The 19376-nt window shown below is 38.4% G+C and overlaps 1 pseudogene; it reads left to right on the top strand.

Moving 5' to 3' along the window:
- The first annotated feature begins 808 nt into the window (after positions 1-808).
- On the top strand, positions 809-7028 carry LOC120605676 (olfactory receptor 148-like; annotated as a pseudogene).
- Positions 7029-19376: the final 12348 nt, after the last annotated feature.

Here is a 19376-nt window from a genome sequence, read left to right as displayed (position 1 = left end):
TGTCCCCCAGTTATTGGTAGAAAATCATGAATATTGTGTCCTAGTTGTGCTAATGCCTAAGGTCTCAATACATCCACCTGAAGATTTGATTCCCTTTTATCATAGCGCCTCGCGTGTCAAAAGGGAACCTGTAACTGCCATCACTCTGGCAGTCCTCTTGGGGTTGGGGGCCACCAGAACCGGGACCGGCATTGCCTCTATAATTACTACAAATCAACAATTTCATACCCTTAGCTTGGCCGTAGATAAAGACATTCAAAATCTGCAAGAAGGCCTTGATAACCTTAAAGAATCTGTTGTTTCACTTTCTGAGGTAGTTCTTCAAAATCGCCGCGGTCTTGACCTTCTATTTCTTAAAGAAAGCGGTCTGTGCGCTGCCCTTAAAGAAGAATGTTGTTTTTACAAAGATAAAACTGGGTTAGTCCAAGACAGTATTGAAAAAATAAAGAAAAATCTGGAGACCCGGCAAAAACAAAGAGAAAAGGACGAAGCCTGGTATAAAAGTTGGGCCACAAAAACCCCCTGGCTGTCCACCCTACTTCCTACTATTCTCGGACCTCTAACAGGATTCCTCCTTTTACTGTCGATTGGCCCCTGGGCAGTGCAAAAACTAACTGCTTTTATTAAAGCACAGGTTGATCAACTAACTAAACCAGCTGTTACCGTCTACTACCACCATTTGACAACTCAGGATGATGACGATGTGGAACAAGATCCCCGGCACCCTAGAAATCTTAACCCCTCTAATACACCCCTGCACCTGCATCGACTTCTTTAAGGCCTAGCTCCCCCCCACACATGGGGCGGCATGAAACTAGAGACATGCCTACCTCACCCTTGGATGAGGGTCTCGAGGTATGGGCACCGAGCAGAGTGATGGGCAAAGCACCGCAAGGAAGGGCCCTTCTGTGCCTTCTCTAGTCCTTCCTGAGAGCATGCCTGACTTGCATAGAGGTTGGTGTCATATTAATATTACACAAACTGGCTCTGCCTCTCCTCCCCAAAAGATACCAAGAGCCATAGCTGGTGGGCTCATTAAAAGCTCACGGGAGGAGTCGGGCCTCTGTTCCCTCTCTCGGTCAAAGCCCACCTTTCTAAAAAAGAAAGGGAGGAGATGTCGGGAGCCTTAAAGCCTGCACCCAAAGATAAGAACCACATCCTGTTATCGAGAACAAACTCTGCTAGCTGTGACCATTTGGACAGCCACGGCACTGTGAAGCGCCCGCCTTTTCCCGTGTCTTTGATCCCCATTCCGCCACCTGCAGAGCGGGAGCCTGCAACTGCTGGCACAGCCCATCTGTTTCTGACTAGCCAGGTAGAAATCACCTCATCTGGTGGACACCAATAAGCTTGTAACGAATACTCTCTGATCAGTCCTGCCCCTGCCCTCTCCACTTGAGTGTATAAATATAACCGCTCGACAATAAAATTTTGAGGCTTGATCAGAACACTGTCTTGCCTCCATTCTTTTCTCCCACCCATGTTTTTTTTCAAGGTACGGTCCTCCTCGGGTTCTACGCAATAACTAGGTCCTGCAGGTCGGGACAGTTAGGTGGCAGCCATCAGACATATAGCATCCTCTCTTTCTGTGATTTTGAATGAAAAAAGACCATTTAGGGTCTGCAGTTAGAGAATCCAAGTCCAATTTCATGGCACTTAGAACAGAGAGACATTTGAAATGGGGAACCCATAAATCTATAGAAGAAATTGACGATGAAAGGAGGGGTAAGTTTTTTGTTTTTCTTACTTGAGCCAGTCATGACCCTTTTTCCCACGTAGGCGCTCAGAGTATCTCCTCAGCTTTCTCAATTTTTACTTTTAACCTCACTCTGGAGTCTTGAGTAGCAAGGATTTTTGAAAGTAATTACAACTGAGGTATTCTGTCTGACCATGTGTAGTGACTAGAGAGCCCTTTCCTCCATTCACTCTATCAAACAGCATGTAGGAATGCATTCATTCATTCCTTTTTGTTCATTAATCATTAATTTAGCCTCTGTCATGTTCCAAGCACTCCACAGTTGCTTAGGATTAAAACACTTACTTGGATATATTCCCTGACATGGATAAAATATACTTCTATGCTGTAGAGAAAATAATAATCTGTACGATGAGAAGATATATAAAAAACATTCTCCTGGTTCTCTCCCAAACAGTTTGTGAAATGTGTATATTTCTTCTTACATGGCTTCTTTTTCTTCTCCTTTTTCTAAAACGTAATTCTCAAGGTTTGGTCTTCAGTACTATTTTATTCTTGCTTTACCCTTTCTTTCCTCATTCGGGCTTAAGACAGGTAACTACTTCCCAAATTCTTTAGCATGAGACTATAGCAAATATAATAATTTGCTATAGCAAATATTCTATAGCAAATATAATAATTAACCATTATACAGCACATTATTATGTATCAAAATATTTTGTATTTAATTTTTACAACAATTCTGTGAGGTAAGGTTATCTCGATTAATCAAAAACAAACATTTGGTGGGTACCCACTATGTACCAAGCACAATTATAGAAGAGTCAACATTTTCAAGGAGTAAAATTATAGTGGTGCATGTCAAAACACAGATTTGTATGTTGCCACAAACAAAGGGCATAATATCAAGAAATTATTCAGAGGCTTAGTAGAAACATTCTTATTTTATTTTTATTGTCCTGTCTTAATTATTAGTAATGTTCTGTTTCACTTCTCACAAGTATCCCAATTGCAATACTAAATTTTAACTCATTAGTTAAGGTTGAGGCTACTGATGCAAGAATACTTTCTGCTTCTTTAAAGATGAGTAGCTAAGGTTCAGATATTTTAAGTTACTTGCCCGTAGTCACAACATCAAAAATCAGAACCTGAACGTGGGTCTTTAGACCTCTGATCCAAGTTCTTTTTAATATGCTGTGTTGCCTCTTTCCTAGACAAATATTTGAATTTGAATTGAATCTTCTAAGAAAGCTGTATTCATTTCTATTTTGGATGCAACCCTAAAATACTATTTGAATTATTCTCAATTCCATGTGTGTCTGTGATACCTACAAATCTGCCTGGTTGTGGGTCTTGAAATAGTAAGGAGCTTGAATGTTTACGATTAAAAAAATAATATTTTAACTTATAAGGACAAAATTGTTTTTTAAACATGGTAAATAAAATCGCAATCTGAAATGGTGTTATTTTCATGAGATATTTCTCATAAATCTTTTATTTCAGTTTTTATGTTATAGAAAATAATGTTTATACTGCCTTGGAATCAACAGAAATATCTCATTGCATATCACTAATATCATGAATTAGCATGATTCCTATTTTACTGTGTTTTGAATGGTTTAGAGAGGTGAGGGCTTGCAGATAGGGTGTAAGGAATGAGGCAGAAACTTAGGCATGGTTCCCAATTTTCTCTATCATATGTTTTATTGTTGTACCTTGACATAATTCAGAGGAGACCACCATGGGTGCCCAGGAGTATTTTCTAAACACTCCCCCCAAAGTAGGAATTTTTAGCATTAGCCATGCTCCTGTTAGTATTAAGTCAGTATATTACAAGAGTGTTTTGACTCTTGCCCAGAGAATGGGAATTAATAGCAGTAGCTGAGTACCTGCAATAGGACAGATACCACATTAGATGCCTCATACTGTATTATTCCATTTAATCTATCCAAGAATTCTTAGAATGTAATACCATGCCTACTTTAGAGGAATAAGTAAACTGAAACATAGCAAAGTCACAGAATTAGTAAACAAGAGCCTAGATTTAATACAAATCTGCCTGGCACAAACATCTCATCTTTCCTTATCAGAATTCACTCATAGCAGTTATTTTATTAGCTCGTGCAGTTTATTGAACCTAACTGAAATTCTACAGAACCTACAAGGATGCTTATATAAAGAGGTGGATACTCCAGAGTATGGGGGCCACCCAGTGGCCATGCACTCTTTAGTCAACAGCTTCAGCATAAGTACAAACTGACTTCAAGTCCAGAGGATCCCTCATGGAAGCTGACAAGAACAGTCAGAAAAAAAAAAATGAACATTGGCTTTCCTTCACAAATAGAATTTCTTATTGAGGCTTGATATCATAAGACAATAATAACAAAGTAAATAAGTTTCATTAATGTATTGTAATAATGCTATTTTAGTTTTAATTATCACATGCATTAAAATGCATGACCTAAATCTAGAACTTTAGTTGTGTGAATAATTTTTGTTCTATTTCAAGTATTTTTACACTAATTCCTTTATACACCCTTTTATTTTTGCTGCAAAACTTTCTCTGAATTATGACTTTTTCCTTTTCCTTCTCTTTAAGAAAGTCCATTCTCCTTTCTTAACTCTCTAGTTCCACCTATCATTTACATTCCCTACTCCAACGCAGCAAGAGGCAATTATGAGTTACCAGTAATCATAAAGATATTCAAGGCACCTTCCATCTTTCCTCGTTTAAGAATTAGATACCCTGCATTTTGATTCATATCTAAATTCCTTTTGTTAGGCAAGGAATCTACAACCATTGCTTTCAGAGTTAATAGAAAAAAAACGAAAGCTTAAAATAGTTTAAAGATAAAAGGAATCATATGAGTTGATTTAGTAAACAATTCTAAAATTCTATTCAAATAAACACATTTATTGGCGTGCTACTATTCTGAAAATCTAGAAATACAGTGGTGAACAAAAATGGGCTTGGTCTCTTTATGGAACTTAAGTCAAAAATATATCCATAAATTAATTTTCAACTTTTTGTTTATTCATTTACCTAACAAATATTTAAATGCCAACTATTCATAGGCACTGTGATAAATACTGTAGATTCAATGATAAACTAACAGTGTTTACTCTCAGGGAACTTACAATCTAATAGAACCTAAGTTCATTTTCCTTGTAATTTCTTTAGTATATGTAGGTAGCATTAATTATTTTAGAAGATGAAATTATCAATCAGCAATTATTAATTATAAGAGAAGATCAGAGAAATTAAACAGGAATTGTAATTAGAAGCTAGGAAAAGTATAAGTGGACAATTTTCATATACTTTGGATTGTAATAAAACAAATCAGTAAAGTAAAAACTGGGATTAAAAATATCTTTTTTTGGACAATTTACAGGCACTTTTACTCAAGCATTGTTAACAGACAGCTGACCACAATGCACACTAGCAGCAGTTTCACATTCTCAGCATGTTTAGTTAGTGACTTTTTCCTTTAAAATAAAACCAATAGTCAAATTCACAGAAGCAGAGTGTAGAATGGTGGCTGCTAGGGGCAAGTGAAGAGGGAATAAAGTTGCTAATCAAAGGATATAAAGTTGTCAATAAAGCAAGATGAATAAATTCTAGAGATCTGCCCTATAACATTTTGCCTGTGTAGTTAACAATATTATATTAAAAATTAAAAATTCTGTTAACAGGGTAGATCTCACATTCAATTTTTTACCAGAATAAAATAAAAATTAACATTATAAAAGCAGAAAACACACAACAAATTTGCATAACTGAAATACTTTCATTGTACTGAGATTCAAAAATTCCAATTGTTTGCAAAGATTAAATATCCTGCATGACAAAACTTTACTAAAAACTACCATCTACATAATACAACTTAGCTGCTAACCTTTCAACAATTTAAAACCCCATGATAATATTCAAATTTGTCACTTTCTTTTCAGTCAAATGAAAATAGACAAATAAGAAAATAAACTAAGAAATATATCCTATTCGAATGATATCAATACAATTAAAAATTTTAAAGTACATATATTTTTATTTTTCAATTAAATTAGCATACAATATTAGTTTCAGATGTACAACATGGTGATTAGAAGTTTATATAACTTATGAAGTGATGACTCCAATAAATCTAGTACCCATCTGACATCACACATAGTTATTACAATATTATTGACTATTATTCTTATGTTATACTTTACATGACTATTTAATATAACCCAAATCTTAATGCTTATTGATTTGTATCACAATCTGTTGTTCTCAATAGAGGTGTGGATGCTCAAATTGACCTTAGGTGGATATTTAGGGTATCTGATTACATCTCAGAGTAACTATAGACATGGTCTGGAAAGGAATCAGGAGGATCAGGCTTCCAGGTTGGTCTATTTTAGGGCATTTATTGTTGTATAATTGATAGTATACATTATTTAAATTATGGTCTTCTGTTCGATATTGAGATCTTTGTTCTCTTAACCCGTCCAGTATTTCACTGTGTTAATGCTTCATTTCACTTTGTATCCATATTCACGAAGGAATTTGATATCTTTAGATATGAAGGCATAGATTTGCTTTATTAGCCCCTAAATGTTTTTGGAAGAATTTCTCATTTTTAATTTTATCATAGTTATGTTTAAACAAAGATTGGTGACAATGAATGTATTGTTATTGTATCCGTCACAAATCATTCTCCACATTCATGTTTTCATGTTTTTTGTCTCTACCCAGACCTCCTCTCTGGGAACATGATGAATTTCACAGAGCTGATGAGTTTAATCTACTGGGAATACCTCAGACACAGGGACTGGAAACTGTACTCTTTTCACCTTCTTATTCATTTACCTCTTTACCCTGCTTAGCAATTTACTCATCCTTATACCAATTGTTTCTTCCTCTAGTCTTCATACTCCCATGTATATTTTCTTGGGACTCCTATCTATTTTTGACATGTTGTTCCCATCTATAACCTGTCCCAAGATGTTATCTATCTCTCTGGCCAGAGCCATGCCATTTCTTACAAGGGGTGTGCTGCACAGTTCTTCTTCTATCATTTCCTAGGTTCTACAGAAGGCTGCCTCTCTTCTGTGATGGCTTTCGATCGCTTTGTTGTTGTCACCCACTGAGGTACATGCTTATCATTAGACCTAAAGTCTGTATCAGTTTTTCATGGCAGCCTGGTTGGTGAGTTGTCTTCAAGCCACCATCCCGACCTCCTTCACCTTTCAGTTAACCTACTGTGGCAACAATCAGGTGAACTACTTCTTCTGCGACATTCGACCTATCTTACTCCTGGCTTTTGCTGACAGCTCCCTGGCCCTGAAAGTGAGTTCCGCAAATGTTGGCTTTCTGGCTTTAATTCTTTTTTTTTTTTTAATTAAATTTATTGGGGGTAACAATGGTTAATACAATTATATAATTTTCAGGTGTACATTATAATTTGACATCTGTATATTCTATTTGTGTTTACCACCCAAAGTCCAGTTTCCTTCAGCTACCATATATTTGATCACTTTTACCCACTTTGCCCTCCCCCTAACCCCTTATATTTGACTCCCTTTACCCCATATACCACCCCTGTCCTCCTCCACACCCTACTCTCTGGTAACCACTAGCTCATGTCCATGAGTCTCTGTTTGTTTGTGCTCTTTCTTTGTTGCTTTTAGGTTTATATGCCACATGTAAGTGATGTCATGTAATTTTCAACTTTTTCTGTCTGGCTTATTTCACTTAGCATGATTATCTCGAGTTCCATCCATGTTGTGCAAATGGCTGTATTTCATCTCTTCTTATGGCTGAGTAATATTCCATTGTATACATGTACCATAGCTCCCCTAGGCAATCATCTATCGTAGGACACTTCGGTTGCTTCCATGTCCTAGCCACTTTGAATAATGCTGCTATGAACATCGGTGTGCAAATATCTTTATGGATATGAGTTTTCAAGTTGTTAGAGTAAATACCCAGTAGAGAGATTGCTGGATCATATGGTAGATCAATTCTTAGATTTTTGAGGAACCTCCATACTGTTTTCCATAGTGGCTGTACCAATTTTCAGTCCCACCAGCAGTGTATGAGGGCTCCTATTTTTTCACATCCTCTCCAGCATTTGTTATTACTTGTCCTGTTGATTATAGCCATTCTAACAGGTATGAGACGGTATCTTATTTTGGTTTTGTTTTGCATTTCCTTAATAGCTAGCAATGTTGAGCATCTTTTCATATATTTGTTGGCCAATTGTATGTCCTCTGGGGAGAAGTGTCTGTTCAGATTCTCTGCCTATTTTTTGATTGGATCATTTAATTTTTTTGTTGTTATTGAGTTGTATGAGTTCTTCGTATATTTTGGATATTAGGCCCTTATCGGATGCGTTGCTTGCAAATATATTTTTCCATTCTGATGGTTGTCTGTTTACCTTATTGACGGTTTCTTTTGATGAGCAGAAGCTTTTTAGTTTGATGTAGCTCCATTCATTTATTTTTGCTTTTACTTCCCTTGCCTTTGAGGTCAAATTCATAAAATCCGCTTTAAGTCCAAGGTCCTTGAGATTGTTCCTATGTGTTCTTCTATGCATTTTATTGTTTCAGGTCTTATATTCAAGTCCTTAATCCATTTTGAGTTAATTTTGGTGTGTGGTGATAGTAATAGTCTGGTTTCTTTTTTTTTGCAGGTGGCTTTCCAGTTTTCCCAGCACTGTTTTTTGGAGAGGCTTTCCTTTCTCTACTGTATGTTTTTGGCTTTTTGTTGAAAATTATTTGCCCATATAAATATGGGTTTAGTTCTAGACTTTTAATTCTGTTCCACTGGTCCATGTGTCTGTTTTCCTGCCAATACCATGCTGTTTTGATTATTGTCACTTTGGAGTATAATTTGAAGTTGGGCAGAGTGATGCCTCTAGCCTCGTTCTTTTCTCTCAGGATGGCTTTGGCATTTTGGTATCTTTTGTGCTTCCATAAATATATGATGATTTTTTGTTCTATCTCTTTAAAAAATGCTGTTGGAATTTTGATGGGGATTGCATTAAATTTGTATAATGCTTTAGGTAATGTGGTCATTTTAAATATGTTGATTCTTCCAATCCAAGAACACGAAATTTCTTTCCATTTCTTTGTATCTTCTATGATTTCTTTTAACAGGGTCTTGTAGTTTTCATTATATAGGTCCTTCACATGTTTTTTTAATTTATTCCTAGATATTGTATTGTTTTTGTGCAATTGCAAAAGGAATTATTTTTTTCCACTCCTTTTTCTGATACTTTATTATTAGAGCATAGGAAAGCTATGGATATTTTAACATTTATTTTATATCCAGAGATATTACTGTATTTGCTTATTGTTTCTAGTAGTGTTCATGTGGAGTCTTTAGGATTTTCTATATAGAGAATCATGTCATCTGCAAATAGTGACAGTTTGACTTTTCTATTTCCTATTTGGATGCCTTTTATATCTTTCTCTTATTTGATTGCACTTGCTAGGACCTCCAATGTTATATTGAACAACAGTGGCGATAGTGGACAGCCTTGTCTTGTTCTTGATCTTAGAGAGATCTTAATTTTTCACCATTAACTATAATGTTGGCTGAGAGTTTGTCATAGATGGCCTTTATTATGTTAAGATACTTTCCTTCTATACTGATTTTGTTAAGTGTTTTGATCATAAATGGATGCTTTATCTTGTCAAAGGCTTTTTCTGCATCTATTGATATGATCATTTGATTTTTATTTTTTATTTTGTGTATGTGGTGTATCACATTAATCAATTTGCGTATGTAGAATCATTCCCGTGCCCCTGAGATGAAGCCCACTTGATCATGGCATATAATATTTTTAATATGTTGCTGTATTCGGTTCTCTAGTATCTAATTTAGGATTTTTGCATCTGTGTTCATGAGAGATATTGGTCTTTAGTTTTCTTTTTTTGTGTTATCCTTACCAAGTTTTGCTATCAGGGTAATATTGGCCTTATAAAATGAGTTGGGAAGTATTGCCTCCTCTTTGATTTTTTTTTGGAAGAGTTTGAGGAGAATAGGTATTAAATTTTCTTTGAAGGTTTGGTAGAATTCACTGGTGAAACCATCTGGTCCTGGACTTTTACTTTTTGGTAGGTTTTTGATGATTGTTTCAATTTCCATACTGCTGATTGGTCTATTTAGATTTTCCAGTTCTTCTTGATTCAGTCTAGGAAGATGGTATTCTAAGTACTGGTCCATTTCTTCTAGGTTATTAAATTTGGTGTTATATACTTTTTCATAGTATTCTTGTATGATCCTTTGTATTTCTGCAATACCAGTCGTAATTTCCCCTCTTTCCTCCCTGATTTTGTATATTTGTGTCCTTTCACTTTTTTCTTTAGTGAGCCTAGTCATGAATTTGTCAATTTTATTAACCTTCTCAAAGAACCAGCTCTTTGTTGCATTTATATTTTGTATTTTTTTTTGTTTTCAATTTCATTTATTTCTGCTCTAATTTTGATGATTTCTTTCCTTCTGCTGACTTTAGGCTTCATTTGTTCTTCCTTTTCTAGTTTTTTAAGATGAAGCATTAGGTCGTTTATTTGGGCTTGTTGTTCTTGAATATAAGCCTATAATGATATGAACTTTGCTCTTATGACCACTTTTGCCGTGTCCTAACACTTTTGATATGTTGTACTATCATTATCATTCGTTTCTATGTATCTCTTGATCTCTCTTTTTATTTCTTCTCTGACCCAGTTATTCTTCAGTAGCATGTTGTTTAATCTCCATGTATTTGTGGTTCTTCCTGCTTTCTTTTTGTAGTTGATTTCTAGTTTCAAAGCATTATGATCGGAGAATATGGTTGGTATGATTTCAACACTCTTATTATATTTGTTTAGGCTATCTCTGTGTCCCAGTATGTGGTCAATTCTTGAGAATGTTCTATGTGCACTAGAGAAGACTATAAACAGATGTTTTGGGATGGAAGGCTCTGTAAATGTCAATTATGTCCAGTTGGTCTAATGTGTCATTTTAGCATGTTATTTCCTTATTGATTTCCTGTTTGGATGATCTGTCCATATCCGACAGTGGAGTATTTAGATCCCCTACTTCAATAGTGTTTGGTCTGTTTCTCCCTTTATTCTATTAGCAATTGCTTTACATATTTCAGGGCTCCCTGATTGGAAGTACAGATATTAATAAGTGTTATGTCTTCTTGGTGCATAATTCCCTTTATCATTATGAAGTGTCCCTCAGCATCTTACTTTATCTTTTTTTATTTCAAAGTCTATTTCATCTGATATAAATACCGTTACTCCCACTTTTCTCTGAATGCTATTTGCTTGAAATATCATTTTCCACCCTTTCACTTTCAGTCTATATTTGTCTTTGAAGCTGAGACGTGACTCCTGGAGGCAGCATATGGTTGGGTTTTGTTTTTTGATCCATTCTGCAACTCTGTGCATTTTTATTGGTGAGTTCGGTCCATTTACATTTAGGGTGATTATTGAAATATGATGTCTTCTTATAGCCATTTTGTCTTTTGCTTTCTGTTGGCTTGAAGTTTCCATTGCTTTCTTGCCCTTGTGTTTCTGTTTTCTTTGTTTTGGTTGTCTTTCGTGGGTTTTCCCTCTGATTTTTCTTGTTTTATGTTATATACTTTAGTTCTGAATCTATGGTGTATGGTTACCATTACAAATATGAAAATATGATAGTTGTATGTATATATAATACAGTTGTGCATTTTCTTCTGCACATGCCTTATCTCCATTCCCCTTTTTGAATTTGGATCTTTGAATTCTCCCCTTTTTAGGCAATGTTTCTCAGTTTGTCCCTATGTATGCTGAACATTCATTACTATCTTGTTATAACAATTCACTTCTTATTACTTAAGCCATAATGCCCTGTTCTTAGTAAGGGTTGCACTCCTCTGCTTCTATTTGCCTGATAGCCACTTTACTCCTAATTATGTATTTTTTTGTTGTTGTTGTTATTTTGTTAGGTGAGCTGACCCCTTTCAGTATTTCCTGTAGTGCAGATCTTGTAGTGGAGAATTCCCTCAATTTTTTGTGTCTGGAAAGGTCTTAATTTCTCCTTCATATCTAAAGGAGAGCTTAGCTGGATACACTATTGTAGGCTGATAGTTCTTTTCAATTAAGAGTTTAAATATTTGGTTCCATTCCTCTCTGGCTTATAAGGTTTTTGCTGAGAAGTCCAACGATAATCTAATGGATTTACCTTTATATGTTATCATTTTCTTCTCCCTGGCTGCTTTGAGAATTCTATTTTTGTCATTGATTTTTGATGAATTTAATACAATGTGTCTTGGTGAAGGCCTTTTGGGGTTGAGATAATTGGGTTCACAGTTCCTGTCACCAGCTTCAATGTGGCTTCTTTATATTATTAGATATAGATGTTATGATCAGCTGAACTTCAGGTGATTCTCCACATTGATTCTTTTATAATTTGGGTGTAATTTCAATGCAGTCCTAGAAGGAGATGAACCTTGCTTTTACCTAGTCTGCCATCTTCCCCCTCTCCTGTTTGTTTTTTAAATTTTTTTCCTAAGTGAATCTAGCCAGGGGTTTGTCAATTTTATTGATCTTTTCAAAGAACCATTCTTTGTTGCATTAATTTTTTATTCTATTTTTGTTTTTAATTTCATTTAATTCTGCTCTAATTTTTATAATTTTTTTCCTTCTGCTGACTTTGGGCTTCATTTATTCTTCTTTTCTAGTTCTTTAAAATGTAATGTCAGGTTGTTTATTTGGAAATTTTCTTGTTTCTCGAGGTAGACCTGTCACGATATAAACTTTCCTCTTACTACTGCATTTTCTGTATCCCCAAAGTTTTGAAATATTGTATTTTGATTCTCATTTGCATCTATATATCTCTTGGTCTCTCCTTTTACTTTTTCTTTGATCCAGTCATTCTTTAGCAGCACGTTTTTTAATTTCCACATATTTGTCATTTTTCCCACTTTCTTTTTGCAGTTGATCACCAGTTTCAAAGCATTGTTGTCGGAGAATATGCCTCGTATGATTTGTTCTAGCTAGTTTTATGAGCAAGTTAAAAGATGCCTGCATGGCTCCCATTATCCAACTGGAAATGGATGGAGCTCACTAAAATATCCTGTTTTGCTGCTTCTCACCTATGTGGCCTTGGTCCTCTTTCTTAACCTCTTTTCCTCAGCACTAAAGAGGAGTTGTGGTTTGTACATACTCTATAAAAAGATTTCTTTGTGGATTAAATGGGATAAACTAAAGCACGCAGAGCAGTGTTTGACAAATGGTAGTTGCTATAATCCTAATTTATGAATTAAACATAATTTACTAAGTAATAATAATAATTAAAGAAGCATTCATTAAGTACCCAAGTATCACTAAATCTCTTGAACTCTTAGGACCTCAGTTATCTAATTCTTAAATGAGTCCTTACCATAAAAGGATCTGTTACTGTCCTTAATAAATATCCATGATCCAAGTTACATCAAGATTTCGCAAAACAAACAAACAAATAAAAACACACAAAAATGTATTCATCTCCTATCTTCTTGTACCATTAAAAGAAAAAAAACACATTGCCTCCACTGGAGTTCAGCACACTTTGCTGCCTCATCCAGGGTCTCCTAGTGGATAAATGACAGGGCCAGAGGCTAACAATGGCTTCTGACATCCTTAGGCTGAAGGATTACCACCATGAGAATAATGAGAAACCAGACCCAGAGGAAAGAGCCAGATGGCCCACCCAGGATGGCCATGTAGCCAGCAAAGACTCATCTCTTCCAAATCTCACTCAGGGGCTCACACCTCTGGATCCCATGAATACCCCTTCCCTGTCTAGAGCACTGCTCCTATGGCTGTAGCACCCCCAGCTCAGGGTTTACCTAGGAAGAGAGACATCCCACGCTGAGAGCACCTGCCAGTTCAGATGGGGCTAGGAAGGGCAGCAAAATGTCCTTCTGAGAACGAGTCAATCTCACTCCTAACTGGGTGAGCCAAGCACAGTGCCAAATCTCTCCATAAATGCTAGTGAATGCCTTCCTGGCAAGGGCAGTATAACAGCCCTGCTGCACCAGACATGATGCCCTGGTCATCTGATACATGAGGAAACTGAAGCCAGAGAGCTTCATGCAGCTATTAAATAGCAAGGCCGCAAGATGGACTCATAACTGTCTGGTTCCTAAGGTGGGCCCTTTCTCCCACTCTACACCTCAGCATAGCACACAACCACCCATGGGTCCATTGATTTGGGCTGCAGAGGAACAAAGCACAGGGTTCTGGAGACAGACACCCAAGCTGTACCACTGATGAGCTCCATGACTGTAGGCAAGTCACTTGCCATCTCTGTGTCTCCACTTCCTTATCATTAAGGGAGAGTGTTTATCTACTTCACTGGGCAGAGATCATTAATTGAGGTCATCTATATAAAATGCTGTCTTAAAAAACAACTTTATCCCCTTAGAAGGGCTGTAGTTGAGCCCTTGTTTTCCTCAAGTGGAAGGAAGGCTTCCCAAAGTCTTATCAGCTATTGAGTTGAAATAAGTCTGAAACACAGACTCGGCAAACTCAGAGGAGAGAAAACATCAGGGAGACTTGGCTCTTGGACAGCAACATCGTCCAAATCAGATGAAGTAGGTGTCCAGTGGCACAGTCCTGAGAGGGATTCAGCTACAGGCCAAATTAATCCCCAGCCTGTGCCCCTCCAGGGCCACCTGTTAAGATTCAGCAAGCAATCCAAAGATGCTGTGCTTATAGTTGCCTCAAAAGGCTGCACCAAAAACTGAGGCCAGCTGCCTCCAGTGTGAGTCTAGGTGCTGCTCAGCAAGGAGGACCTGACTCGCTGAGGATATACCTAGATGTGGTTTAGGTGGGGCTCCAAGTTGGGGGAGGCAGAGTTTCAGGAGATCCTCTGGGAAAGTGACATCTTTTATCCAGTTTGATGATGTCTTGGCTATGGTAGCTCTGTGTCCTCGAACTAGGAGTGGGGAGGGCTGAACAAGGAACAATGGATACGTACGGCACATCTGTACAGAGCAAGTCTCACCTCAGCCCTCACTCTGACAATGTCTCCCTGTAAGTCCCTGGTGCCCGCTTCGAGCAGCTGAACTGGCACTGGTGCTCAGAGTGAGTAGGTCTGTCACCATGAAAATCCGCTCTTGGAAGTGGCCCCTTTATGAGGCATCTGCCTCTGCCACTGCCACAGCCTCCGTCTCACTCAGCTGCTCGAGACTGGGCAGCCCCGCGTCCTCGCCTCATCCTACCTTCTGCCACTGCGGGGTGATTTCTTGGATTTCTCCCTAGTTGTATGGCTTGTTCGTCTAGATCCCAGATGACTTTTCCCTGCTGTTTGCTCCTTGTTTCCATCACAACTTTGATTTGGTCGCCAGAGGGATAAACCCAGCCTCTATCATCTATGCCATTGTTTTTCCTTCTTGAGGCCTGGGTTTCCTGCCATGTGCTTCTCTCCATAGGGCTGCTTGACTGTCCCCACAACATGCAGTTGGTCGAAATTAGGAACAGCAGGAAAGAGAGATATGTTACCATCTGTGGTGTTCCTTCTGTGTATGGATTGCTGAGTAGAGAGCTGGTGAGTACCAAGGAGTCTTGATGTCTGTCCTCCTAAGAGTTCAAGACCAGAAGGGAAAGTAATAATTGTACAAATTGTACACAAATTCATTAGTAGTTAAGAGTCTGTGAATTTCTTTGAAAGAGAAGTACAGGAAGCTGTCGTGGTATATAAATCATGTACTTGACATGGAATAGGAGCAAACCTTCCAGTTTAGAGACATATTTATGGTTGACATTATTTCTTATTATTAAAAACTGTTATCAAGTTACCCTGTTGTGTTTACTTCGCAAGCAGCTCATGTTGACCAAGGCAGCTGTCAAACCCAAGTTGACATTACCTTGGCCTATGCCTTAGGCAGTACCGCCTGTGTCACACATTTTGGAGTTGGAGCCATGCGACTCAGTATTCTTAGAGTGAAATATGCATGTGTTGGTTCAAAGACTTCATTCTCATTTCCTGCACATTTCTCCCATTGAGAAGTGAGGACTTGGCCCCTCTCTCTGACACCAGAGTGCTGACACTAGAATGCCTTGTCACCAATAGATGCCCTGGAAACTACTCTGTGTCACATCCAAGGTTATGTTTGAAAAGGCCATGTAGCTCTGCCTGATCTTTTGGGTCATTACCCTGTGGAACCCACAGCCAACAAGAGTTTTGAACACTTAACACCTCCCTGCTGGGGGACGCCTAGGCCACATGGGGATGTCTCTTGTGGGTCCCCCAGCCACATGTGACAAGGGAAGGAGTCACCTCCAGAGGATTCCAACCCTGGTTGTCCTGTCAGACCAGCCAATGTGACTTCTCTGTTGAGAACCAACGTCATGGAGCAGAAATGAGCCACCCCTAATTGTGTGCCATCTGAATCCCAACCCATGACCACCAGAAAAATAAAGTGGTTATCTTGTGTCATTATTTTGGAGAGAAAGTTTTTGGTCTCTATGTTTTTGCTTAATTAATAGAAACAAGATTAATGCTCTTAAAGAAAATTCAAAAGGCACAAAAGAATGGACATTGAAGCCTGAGTTTGCAATGGGCTGAACATTTGTGGCCCCAACACTCCTATGCTGAAACCTCAAGCCCAATGTGATGGTATTTGGAGGTAGGGCCCTTGGGAGGCAATGAGATCACGAGGGTGAAGTCCTCGTGGATGGGTTCAGGGCCTTTATAAGAGGAGGCCAGAGAGCCAGCAAGCTTTTTGTCTGCTAAGGTGGACACAGCGGGGAGAGGGCTCTCTGTAACCAGGAAGAGGGCCCTTGCCAGGGACAGAGCCCTGTCGGCACCTTCCTCATGAACTCCCAACCATCAAAACCCTGACAAATGTTTGTTGTTTAAGCCATTAAGATGAAGGGACTGTTTTTCTAGGTGCTCAAGCTGGTGAAGACATGTTTCTTCCTTTCCTATTCTATAGCCTTCCACTTCTGTCTCTAGAAGTAAGAATTGTTAATTTTCTGTATACCATTCTGGATTTATGAGTTGAACGTTTATGCAGCACTGACACTGTAACGGGCATTTTTTGAGGACTTATAATTACATGATTATTCTTCATTTACTATTGCCATTCCTTTCTGCTGCCACTTAGTCATCAGTATTGCTACAATGATAAAATGAAAGACGCATTTAAAAGTCAAATGGGAGTACAGCTACTGCTGAGGTTCATCAGGTCTCATTCAAGGCTCAGAGACAGTAGCTCAGATCACAAGTCAGACATATATCAGGAGCTGTGGACTTAATTCATTAAACCACTAAAACTCCAGCCCAGATGCTGCTGCCCTGGTTGCTGCCTTAACTGCCTACCCAGGCTGGTCAGCTAAGGAGCTGCTGATTCTTGGCAGAGCCGGCATGTGGCCATTCATTTGAAACATCCTAGGTTCTGACACAGTTTGAGTGTCGAGCAGACTGCTGGTTATTGATGTTGTCCCCTGATCATTGAGAAGACTCAGGTCGACAGAGCCGACACTGAATATGTGTGTGTGGAGGCGTGACCAGGTGCTGGTTTACCTAAGGGGCCTCAGGAGGCTTAGTTTGGAAGAAAATGAGTAGGAAGCTGGATGGTCAGGATTTGGACTATTTTTCTGACTCAGATCCAGGTTGCATTTCCTTTCCAAATATATTTTTTAAATTATTTAATTTATTGAGTGATATTGGTTAATAAAATTATATAGGTTTCAAGTGTATAATTCAATAATACATCATATATATATGATACTACGTGTTCAGTACCCAAAGTTAAATTTCCTTCCTGCCCCAAGGAAGTCCCAACCAGTGACAGGACAACAGATTATTGGCTATTCTGTGGAGAAAGAGAAAATACATTAGACTAGATATGAGCATGGTATTATTAATTAATTAATTAATTTTAATTATTTTTTTTTTTGAGCAGAGTTTTATTTAAATGAACCTAAGATGCCCTGAATACTGGCCTGGGGTTGGTTAATGCACAGCAGGCCGGGCCATTTGCTTAAAACCAGCAGCACCCAAATCAAAGTCTTTTGCATCCAAATGTTTAAATTATATCTGAAATAAGCATACCTTAGCCAATGAAAGCCTACCTGCTTTGCATAATTGAAATCTGCATCACCATCTCCTGGTCTTTGAGGAGACAGTCCCTGGGGCTGTGAATACACTCAACCCACTGCTGCCCTTCTGGTCCTCTGACCCAGAGACCCCTCAGCATGCTGCTGAGAAAAATCACTAGACCCCTCAGCCCCTCGACTGATTCCCTTTTTCCCCTGGACTTTCCTGCCCTCTTCCCCTTCTTGGTGGGGACCACATCCTGTTGTTTCTGAAGGCCTCATGCTGGGAAGGAGTCCCCTGTGTGCAAAACTGTCAAAGTGCTCCCCAAATAAGACAGCTGTGTTACTGCCACCTTGTGGTGTGGTGGTACATTTTCCCTTGATCACCCCCAAATCCCTAAACTGAATACACAGAGGATTTGGAGCCAAGAATCAGGTGCTGTATGTTGTGGGGGGGCAGTGATCTTCTTTACTCTCCATAGTGTTGTATTCAATCCTATAAGTTTCTGTCTAAGCTCAATTTTCACTGAATGCCACACATTTGGATTAGTTGTACTTTACCTTCTGTTAGTTAAAAATATTTTAAAATTTCCTCTGACCTCTGTGTTCTGGAGAAATCTGTTGTTTAATCTCCAAATATTTAGACATTTCCAGCTGTCTTTGTATAGTTGATTTCTAGCACAATAGTGGTCTGAGCCCATTCTATTCTGTTAAAATGTGTTGAGGTGTGTTTTATGACCTAGCATGTGGTCTGTCTTGATGACTGTTCTATGAAAATTTGAGAGGAATGTGTATTCTACTGTTTTTTTATGAAGTCTTCTTTAAATGCCACTTGGATCCAATTGACTGATGATGCCTGCATTCAGAATCTCTCCCAACCATTTCTTTTTGCTGCCGTTTGCCTGTTACTGACTTTTCTAAATGAGACTCTCCCCTCCGTCATCTGTGTCATGTCTGTATACTGTAGTTTCTGCTCAGTTACCTGGACACTTTACCAGAGCCTTCACATTGTGCTTATGTGGAGCATCAAGTTCAGCCAGAGGCAAGACATCAGGACCTTCCCAGGTCTTTGCTAAGCATCTAGAAGCCCAGGGTGTGTGCCCTGCCCTACCTTTATACGTGACCTTCTAAATATCCAGGAGTACAACAGAGTTTCTAAGCCTGGTGAATTTCTCTTTTGTGTTTAAGCATTTTCCTTTTTTTTGGTCTATTGTTTGATCCAGCTCCTATCCATCACCTCAGGTAACTGTGGGGAAACACAAATGCTTGTTATTTTTTTGACATACATTCCCAGGAACAAGCTTCTTGTTCTGGGCAAGCTCCAAGTCAGATCAAAACAGACATCCAAGCATGTGGGGTCTTCCATAGATTCTGGTGACAGATCAAATAATGATAATCATCTCGAATTGGTGCTTTGAGAGATCTGAACCTGGTTTGCTGCCTCACATGGCTGTGAGATTTCTGGTTTCACTGTGAATGTTGGCTTTTAGTTTTCAATTCATGTGCAGAAGGCAGAGCAGGATATAGGACTGAGACAAAGTGACACTCCAATGAGCTCGCCATCCCTACTGAAATTAAGCCACTTTTCTTGAGCCATTTCCTTGAATTGCTGTATAGCTTTCTTTCCTCCAAAGGC

The sequence above is a fragment of the Pteropus medius genome, unplaced genomic scaffold, assembly GCF_902729225.1.
Source record: "Pteropus medius unplaced genomic scaffold, Ma_sr-lr_union100, whole genome shotgun sequence".
Lineage (NCBI taxonomy): Eukaryota > Metazoa > Chordata > Mammalia > Chiroptera > Pteropodidae > Pteropus > Pteropus medius.
This window is presented reverse-complemented; position numbering and strand designations above follow the sequence as displayed.